Source organism: Zingiber officinale, chromosome 11A, assembly GCF_018446385.1.
Source record: "Zingiber officinale cultivar Zhangliang chromosome 11A, Zo_v1.1, whole genome shotgun sequence".
NCBI classification, from domain to species: Eukaryota; Viridiplantae; Streptophyta; class Magnoliopsida; order Zingiberales; family Zingiberaceae; genus Zingiber; species Zingiber officinale.
The window spans coordinates 19540820-19550618 of NC_056006.1; the positions used below are offsets into that span (position 1 = coordinate 19540820).

General features: G+C 33.9%; 1 pseudogene; it reads right to left on the reverse strand.

The window, feature by feature from the left end:
- Positions 1-1706: 1706 nt before the first annotated feature.
- On the reverse strand, positions 1707-2714 carry LOC122031283 (annotated as a pseudogene).
- Positions 2715-9799: the final 7085 nt, after the last annotated feature.

A 9799-nucleotide genomic window follows, 5' to 3' on the forward strand; every position in this document is an offset into this window, starting at 1 on the left:
TATTTGGTAGCTTCACCATCTATATTATCTATCATCCAACAAAGTAACTTTTTCAATAAGTTCGTAGAATATTTCAAAAGCTATTGATTGACAACAATTCAAGAGGAAATCTAACATGTAAGTATAGTTATATAAAGAAGTTATTGTAAAACTTACTTGAGTCAAATTGCTAACTTGGATATTAAACCTTTGAATGACTGCAATAATGTCCCTCTTTGGCACTGTAGTTTCTTCAATAAGGCTACTTGTTATATATGTATTTAAATACACACTTTAAAATTTAAACAATGTTAAATAAGGTTCAATGCATTATAAACCAAACATTATAACAAGTATGAGGTCAAAAAAAATTGAACAACAAACCATAAATCTTAAATGAGTTTCATATGCTAAATAAACTCCATCAAGAAGCTACTACTTGATTAAAGGATAAAATTTCTAGTCTTATTGAAAGTACAGGCTCAACTTGCAACCTTAATCAACTGATTCAAGCAATAGCAGATACAACTTGATTAACAATTATTATCTCAAAGGAGGGATCAAGGGCTTCTTGGATAAATCTATTGTAGCATTGCGAAAACTAAGCTCTAATAGGTCTTGTTTCGCCATCAAGTTTCTAGAAACAAAATAAAGCCATTAGTGTGTTTAAGAAAACAAAGATTTCTAATCTACTCATCTGTCAAGCACCCAAGAGGTATGAACTTCATCAAGACTAATAATTTGTGAATAAAGTCGATAGGAGATGAAGGACTAAGATTAAGGGCACTTTCAAAGAGGAACAATTATAACGTCAAGCAGAGAGAAAAATATAGAATTAAGTATTCAAATTATACAGTAGCCCAGCACAAGTGACACAATAGACTTCTTCCAAGACAACTAAGATATTCATAGACTTATTTTGCACTAATTTCTATCTCAAGAATGTTCCATTAAGAGGAAAAAAGCTAAACTAGATGCAAACTAACCTTTCCATTCGGCATTGCAAGTATTTCTTTGATAGGTGCTTGCATTTTTCTTATTGGTAATCAAAAGATTTGAGACAGGCAATGTACTTTTTTTTCACCTGTGTAAAAAAACATTGGATTCTTGTATAATAAACATACTTGAGAATATGCATGAGTAATCAAATAAATATGAACATATTTGCATAATGAACAAACTTGCAATCTTCACATGGAAAAGAAGTCAGAGTAGTAATATTTAAGAGAATAAACAAGCATTTTGGGCCTGAAACTATGCTAAATCTATTCATTCGCAAAAATAGAGCCAAATCTATTATTTTCATAATGTATGATGGAATTCCACCAATTATAGTAACTAAATAAGAATAAGATGAGTTGAGCTAGAACAAAGTCAACCGTTTGACACAATCAGGTTAGCAAACCTAACAAACTGCCTTATTTGAGACAATCAACAACCACTCAAGTAAATTAGAAATATGACAAACCTCTACATTGCCTTTCCTATAAAGGACTGAAAGCATTGTTTTAATCAAAGATCATTGCACTTAGAGCAAGATAAATTGGAACTAGATTAGATCATGTTAGACAAAAGTTAAGTACATTATGATAGTGAAGACTTTTACCATTAGAGAAGATAATGAAAAGTTGATAATTTTTACAATTTCTTCGGGTCCAAATAGAAACTACAACATGGGAAAAAGCGGAAAGGAAAAGAGATAATCTTGAGCTACAAATGCATTTCCCTTATTCATCATCCTCTTCATCCTGTTCATCGTTCAACAATGTTTTATTTATAGAGACATAATGTAGAAAATAGCTTCTTTTTTTATTATTATTAGATTTCAGACCTCTTCTTCTTCATCATCTTCATTGTCATCATTCACCTCGGATTTTGACTAGTCAGATTCCTCGCCTTCTTCTTCTTCTTTTTCTTCTTCTTCATCTGCGGCAACAGCACGACTTCCTCTTCCTCCACCAGACTATGAACCAGATAAAGGTGAATAATTAAGTGATTCGATACTAGAGTTGTTCCACAAAAAGCAGTGAGTTTGTGATCAGTACTTGGCCTTTGTTGTATGCAGCCATGGTTTTGGTGTAATCATCTTTGAGCTTTGCTGCCTTGGCTATGTATGGAGCTTTCTCCTACAAAGGAGAGTTTGTTAAAGGTTGTTTGATTGAATTAGCAAATCATGTGTTGCTATTGATTACTTACTTCTTCCGTCAAAGATTTCCACTTGTCTTCTCTAGCTAGCAACCTGTTCGGATCAAATTGATGCGTTATGGAGTAGAAAGATCTATAGGGGAAAGGAAGAGGAAAACTAACCACTGCGACCGACTTGTTATTAGGGTTCTTTTCTTTGAACATCTTCCGAAATTCTTCCCTACCGAGCTAATCGAGTGAGCAACGACGTACAAAGAAGGGTAAAGCAAATCGATGGGCCGATAAGAGAGGATCTCACATGAAGACGAAGAAGGCACTCTGAGGCCTCTTGGGCAAGTTGATCCTTGCCATCTTTGGACTTCCTTGGCTTCTTCGCCGCTTGTTCCGGTCCCTTCTTCACCAAAAGCCTTTAGAGAGAAGAAAACAAGCATCCAATCCCTCCAAAATCAAAATTTTTCAACACCGATCGATCTGCTAAGAACATTAAAAGGTGAAACGGAATCTCACTTGGTATCAGTTTTCTTGGAAGCGTCAGTCTTCGATTTCTCCCTCTTCATGGCGAGATCTGCAGCAAAGATGATCAGATCCATCCAGAAAAGTAAAAAACACACACACACACACACACAAATCTCATAAATTATGAGAAATCGTAAACTTTACCTTGAGATTAGGGTTCTACGGCGTAGGAGAGGAGGAGAGATCGATCGATGGGATGCGGAGGCGAAAGCGAAGAGGATCAGAAGAGAAGGCGAGGAGGGTTCGCCGGCATAGATGGGGTCGCCAGTGTGAAGAGATCAAGAAAGAAAAATGAAAAGTAGGTGAAGAGATCGTAAGTTGGAGAAGGTAAAGGAGGAGAATGCGGTGGCAAAAAATTTTGTGGAGAGGGAAAGAAAAAACACGGCGGCAAAATATGGTGAAGGGGAAAAAACAGCGAAGGAAAAAAAACCAAGGTATTCAACAACGCTTAATAGACAACGGTTTTCAAAAATCATTGTCGTAATACCTAAAAAAGCACACATAGACAATGGTTTTCAAAAATCATTCTCGTAATACCTAAAAAAGCACACATAAACAACAGTTTTCAAAAATTATTGTCGTAGCCTTTAAAAATCGTTGTCATAGCCCCAAAAAAGCATAAATAGATAACGGTTTTTAAAAATCGTTGTTGTAGGCCAAAATAACTACTAAAAGACAATAGTTTTTGTTAAAACCGTTGTTAAAAGGCAAAAAAAAATAACGATTTGGTATAAAATCATTGTCGTTTGAGTGTTGTTGAATGAGGATTTTCTTGTAGTGTGGACCGATTCTCCAAGTTGGCTCACTTTGTGGCATGCAAAAAAAACCATAGATGTTGTTCGGATTACCATCCTCTTCTTCAAAGAGATTGTGTGTTTACACGGTATTCCTCAAACTATTACTTCGGATCATGATACTAAATTTGTCAGTCAATTTTGGAAGACTTTATGGGAAAACCTAGGGACAAAGCTAAACTTCAACAGCGCCTATCACCCTCAGACAGATGGTCAGGCCAAGGTAGTGAATTAGAGCTTAGAAAATCTTCTGAGATGTCTCACAAGAACCAAACTAAAGCAATGGGATCTAGTTTTACCTCAAGCAGAATTCGCATACAATATATCAAAGAACAGGACCACTGGTTTGAGTCCTTTCAAAGTTGTTTATGGACTAAACCCATCTAGGATATTGGATTTAGTCCCTATTTCGTACCCCAAACAAACTAACCCCAAGGCTGAGGAGATGGTCGAGCATCTTCGAGTTATTTATGAGTAGGTTAAGCAAGCTATTCAAGAAAGCAACACCGAATACAAGATCAGGGTAGATCGGCATTGACGTCAGGTTCTTTTTGACGTTGGTGATATAGATTGGGCTATATTAACTCGTGAATGTTTCCCTATTGGTGAATACAACAAGCTCAAAGATAAAAAAAGATTAGACCTTTCGAGATACTAGAAAAGATTAATGACAATGCCTACAGGTTGCGACTTCCTAGCCATTTAAAAATTTTTGATGTTTTTAATATAAAACACCTAAGTCATTATGCTCTGGATCCAGATACACCCACCCTAAACTCGAGGGTGAGTTCTCTTCAACTCCAGGTGACTAATGCAGGAGAGAATCCAAAATTGGGATTTTTTTAAGTAGTTATCCGTTAATTAAGTTTAGTTTATTTTTTATATTTAATTTTATCCTAAATCTTAGGAACCGAGTCTTGATAGTTAATTTATCCTAAATCTTTGGGAATAAGTCTAGTTAGTTATTTTTCTATTTAGATTTTTTTGAAGGTTTTGAGAGCTATATAAACCTATGCTTAGATGATATTTGGGGACAAGTTATTTTGATATTGAATCAATTGATTTCACTTAAGTCACGTTACGGCTACATCTCTTTTGTTCTTTATTTCCCGCTCTTATTTTCTCAAGGAGGATTTTTTTAAAAAAAAATCTATCTTGATCTACTTCTTATTTCATTATTTCTCTCTTATTTCTTCTTAATCCCTCTGTAACTTCACACCCCAGAATAATCTATATTCTGCTCTGATACCAACTAACGCCGAGCAAAATATAGATTATTTTGGGCGTAAAGTTATAGAGGGATTAAGAAGAAACAAGAGGGAAGTAAGAAATAAGAAGTAACTCAAGATAGGTTTTAAAAAAAAACTTCTTGAGAAAATAAGAGCGGGAAATAAAGAATAAAAGAGATGTAGTCATAACGTGGCTTAAGCGAAACTAATTGATTCAATATCAAAATAACTTGTCCCCAAACATCATCTAAGCATAGGTTTATATAGCTCTCAAAACCTCAAAAAAAACTTAAACAGAAAAATAACCAACTAGACTTATTTCCTAAGATTTAGGATAAATTAACTATCAAGACTCGGTTCCTAAGATTTAGGACAAAATTAAATATAAAAAATAAACTAAACTTAATTAACGGATAACTACTTAAAAAAATCTCAATTTTAGATTCTCTCCTACATCAATAAGGCACTTGAGTTTTCATTATTAAATTTATGCTTAGTACCACGGAATTTCACATTTAGGGTTTCAATATAAAAGCATTTATATCAAGAATATATAGATTGTCATAAATTATAAGTGAATCGATTCCAATAATAGAAAAACTAATAGATAAAATGAATTGACCATTTTCAAATGAACAATAATAACCTAATTTGTCCAAATTAAAAATAGAAATTAAATTTTGTCTAAATGACGGTAGAACAAAAGTATCTATTAAGTCTAAATAATAACCAATGTTTAACAACAATCTAAAATGTCATATTGCTTCCACCTCAACCAACTTGCCATCACCCACATAAATGCATCTTTCAGCATCACTTGGCTTTCAACAGCTCAGGCAACCTTACATTGAACCACTTATGTTAGTAGTGGCACCAGAGTCTAACCACCAAGTGTTTCTAGATACTGAAACTAAATTTATTTCAGAAACAAACTAAATTTAAAATATACCCTTTTCACAAGTAGGATATTCTTTCTTGACATGATTAGGCTTGTTATAGAAGAAACAACCTTTCTTGTCATGATCCTGCTTTTATTGCTTCACATAAGAACCTTTAGTAGCCTCATTCTTTCTTTTCTTGCCCTTATCTTTAGGGGTGTGTTCCAAATAGGCACTTTCAGCCTTGTTTTGCTTCAACCTCTCTTCCTCTTGAGCATAGTAAGAAATGAGCTCATTAAGAATCCATTTCTACCTTTGACTGTTATAAACTTATAATTGATCTGGAACTAACTGAGCTGGGTCAGAAGAGAAATAAGCACTAAATGCACAAGTATGTCATCCAACAATTCAAGGTTAAGTGCCTTCAACTTTGATGCAAGGTGGGAAAACTCCATGATATATTCTTGAAAATTTCCCTTGCCTTTATACATCCTGGAAATCAAACTTTCAGAATTGTGCTTGTTTTCGCCTTATGGCTTTTGGCAAAACACTTCTCAATGTCATTAAGGTTTTCCTTAGCTGTCATGATACTATTAGATATCGCACCCCTAAAAGCCTCAGGTATGTCATGCTTGATAATCATAAGACTCATACGGTTAGAGCAATCCCACTTCTCATATTTAGCCCTTTGTTCGGAGGAACTAGTATCTATGAGAGCAGTGGGTTGATTTGTCCTAATCGCAAGATCTAGATCCGTACAGCCAAGAATAATAAGAATGTTCACTTTCCAATCCTTAAAATTTGTTCCATTAAGAATTAGTATTGAACTTAAGTTAGCATAAATAGTAACAACATTTGCGGAAAAGAGAACACATGAATTATAACATAAATAACATGAATTTTCTCACAATGCTAACTTTTATTTTCGTTCTGTTATACTTATAATTTCCTTCTTAGTTTTTTTCCTTCCATCTCACTTAATTTCTCTTGTCTAGAATTAAAGTCGTCTCAAACATTTTTGAAATAATAGAAAGAAAAAAAAATTAAGTGTTAATATTTTTAAAAAATAGATTTTTTTTTCAAATATAAATTTTTAAATAAAATTTAATTTTCTGACTTTTTAAATGTAAAATAACTAATTAATTTTTATATTTAAGTTTTGGTAATAAATCTTTTTTAATAGATAAAATTGTTAAATTATTCATTTTTTTGAGATATTATTAAATGTAAATAAGATTTTATTAATTTCAATTTTAGAAAATTATCTATGCATTAACAAAAAAAAAATGGGTTCTGAATTCATTATTTCTTTTAAAATTTTTACTTCTGAAAATAAATCTAAATCATTTACATGTCATATTTTAAAAAATTTTAGAGATTCAAATACTTTTTTAAAAAAATCAAGCAATTTTAATTTTTCTAATTAAAATTATCTTCATATATCCTATACTATTCAAACCTTTGAAAAAAAATAACATTATCAATAATATAATTGAAAAAAATCATTTAAAAAGATTTTTTAACTACAAGTTTTATCTCATTAATCTCATTTTTATCAAATTATTTATATCTTCTAATTACGAGATTAATCAATTCTTTTATTTTTTTCATATATTTTGCTGGTTTAGAATCGTAACTTTTTAATAGACATATTTATACTCAAATAATAATAAAAAAAATATAGATCCCTAATATTTTATCAAAATAAAAATACTTAAAATTAATGAAATAATATAGTGTGATTTATACTTGTACTTTCAATTTGACAATGCTTTAAAGTATGACAGAAGGAGGCTCCGTAATTTTTTATTATAATTTTTGTTAATTTTCACCTTTTTTATATTTGGGGTATTTTAGATATTTTTAGTAATTCCTATTTTTTATATTTTGAATCCGTATTTTAAATTATTTCTGTTAATAATTTTTCCTTTATTTTAGAATTTTTTTCTTTAATAGGAATTGAAATGTATATATTATGGATTTTTTTTACTTTCTTTAGGTATTAGAGAATGCAGTTTATATAAATATGTAATTAATTGTTTAAGGATCAATCCTCCATTATTAATAAAGTTTTCTTATTTTGGTAAAAACCGAGAACTGTAGTTTGTCTTTGTTTTCGAAGTTTTCTCTTTTTGTCTTCTCGTCAATGCGCTCTTCTTGCTAGCCTGCAAGATAATTGAGGAAGCAAAGCACTATGAAAGACGATTGAGGATTGAAAATTTACAGAGACAAGTCACAGATTTAACCAAACATATAACGACGATAACACAAAATCATGAAGATTGTAAGGTACGTGTAACGACCCGCCTTCTACTACTAGACTGTAAGGCCGATCGCTACAGTTATGCTGTGCTAACTATGCGGAAAACTGATCTAATTTAAATTTTTTAGTTGCTAACTTATCACCATTCTTGGTTCTACATGTACTGGTGAATGTAATCTAAGGTATATCTAACATATACCACATCCTCTATGGTCAAAGAACTGAAATACATGTTTCCCGGCTGTTATCAGGCCTCCCAATCGATCCGTTGATCGATTGGAACGTCGGATCGATCCAGGGATCGATTCAGCCGGTTACTGTACGCGTGACGTAGGTTGGATCGATCCAGTGATCGATCCAGCACGCTACTGTGCCCGGGACGATATTCTGGATCGATCGGCTGATCGATCCAGACTGACCAATCGATCCAGTGATCGATTCCCAAACCTTCTGTTCGCGATAGAAATTGCTGGATCGATCGGACGATCGATCCAGAAACCTACTGTTCGCGGAGCAACTTGCCCAATCGATCAGCTGATCGATTGGGACCCTCCAATCGATCCACCGATCGATTGGGGTTTCTGATTTTACACTGAAACTCTGATTTCAGCACTGGTTCGTGCCAAAACCTCACACTACAACTATCTAATGCATGATAACCATTCCAATGACATAGGACTAGCAATCTAACTTGTTATAGTGCATGGTTCTTTAATTTCTAGCATTGAACAACTTAAAATGCATAAAAAGCAAAATACTAAAAGTTCATGTTTCTAATTTGCTAAACTCTCCAAGATCTTTTATTCCCGTTCCTGCCACACACACCATCCTTTGCATTGTCCTCCAGCTCCCTCTGCTAGTCCATCTTTCCTTTACCTTTATCTGCAGTATAAGGAAAAATAATATCTGTAAGCTTAAAGCTTAGTAAGAAACCATCTACCTCACAAAAACATGCAAGCGATGCAAATATGCTTTACAAATCATGTTGTTTGAAAACATGCATTGAGCTTATTAAAGCATGGCATACTGAAACATGGTATAAACACTGAAACATGGCATGCATCATAAACTAAGCATATAATCATATCATAGCATCAACTAGAATAAACTATGCTGAAAACCGAACTGAAACTGAAACTATACTTGAGCTAAACTAGTGCTGTTCGGATGCTATAGTCACATATCTGAATAAACTTTGAAAGCTAATAGATATAAGTGAAAATACATAATCATGCTGTTTGGGCCCGACAACCGTACTTGCTGTGCGCGCATCCCTTACTAGACCCGGGTTTGCAAGTCCCGAATTTAGTAGGGTTAGCTAGGTTATCTAAACCTAGGGACGACTGTGGGAGTCCAACCCAATGGATATCTGATCCAGTACAGTGCCACTGAAAATAAAATACTGAATATAGCTAACTGTTTTAACTTGCTGTTTCTAGGTTATCTGAACCTAGAGCTAGGTTATCTAAACCTAGAGGTGACTATGGGAGCCCACCCATTGGACCGTAGTCCCATGTAAGCTAAAATAAACTGATTTGCTGTTTTAAACGCTTCTAATGCATTTAACTGAGCTATTAAAATGCCTAAGTTGCATCTTTTTACTGATCTAGTTACTTTGTCGAACACCTAGTGTGCCCCAACTCTCCTCTTTATTAGGGAGATCACCTTTAGGCACCCGACAATGTCTACAACCCCAAACTGAAGAGGGTAAACGTGTCCGGCCCATCTAAAGGCGCTCAACTAAATCCCTAAACCTGCGAGGAGGGTTAAAATGCCCTACATGTCGACAAAACCTGCATAAAACTAAACTAATACACAGACAATCCAAACGGAGCTATTATACTGCAGGTGAGGGGTTTCTTACCTCCTGTATGAAGTTTCTTACGATTCTAATCGCTGGAATTCCGATGGAGATGACCCTTTCGACAATTTACTCACGTCCACGTGCTCTACTCGCGAAGGGAAACGTCCTCGTGCTGAAATCGTCGCCTGAAA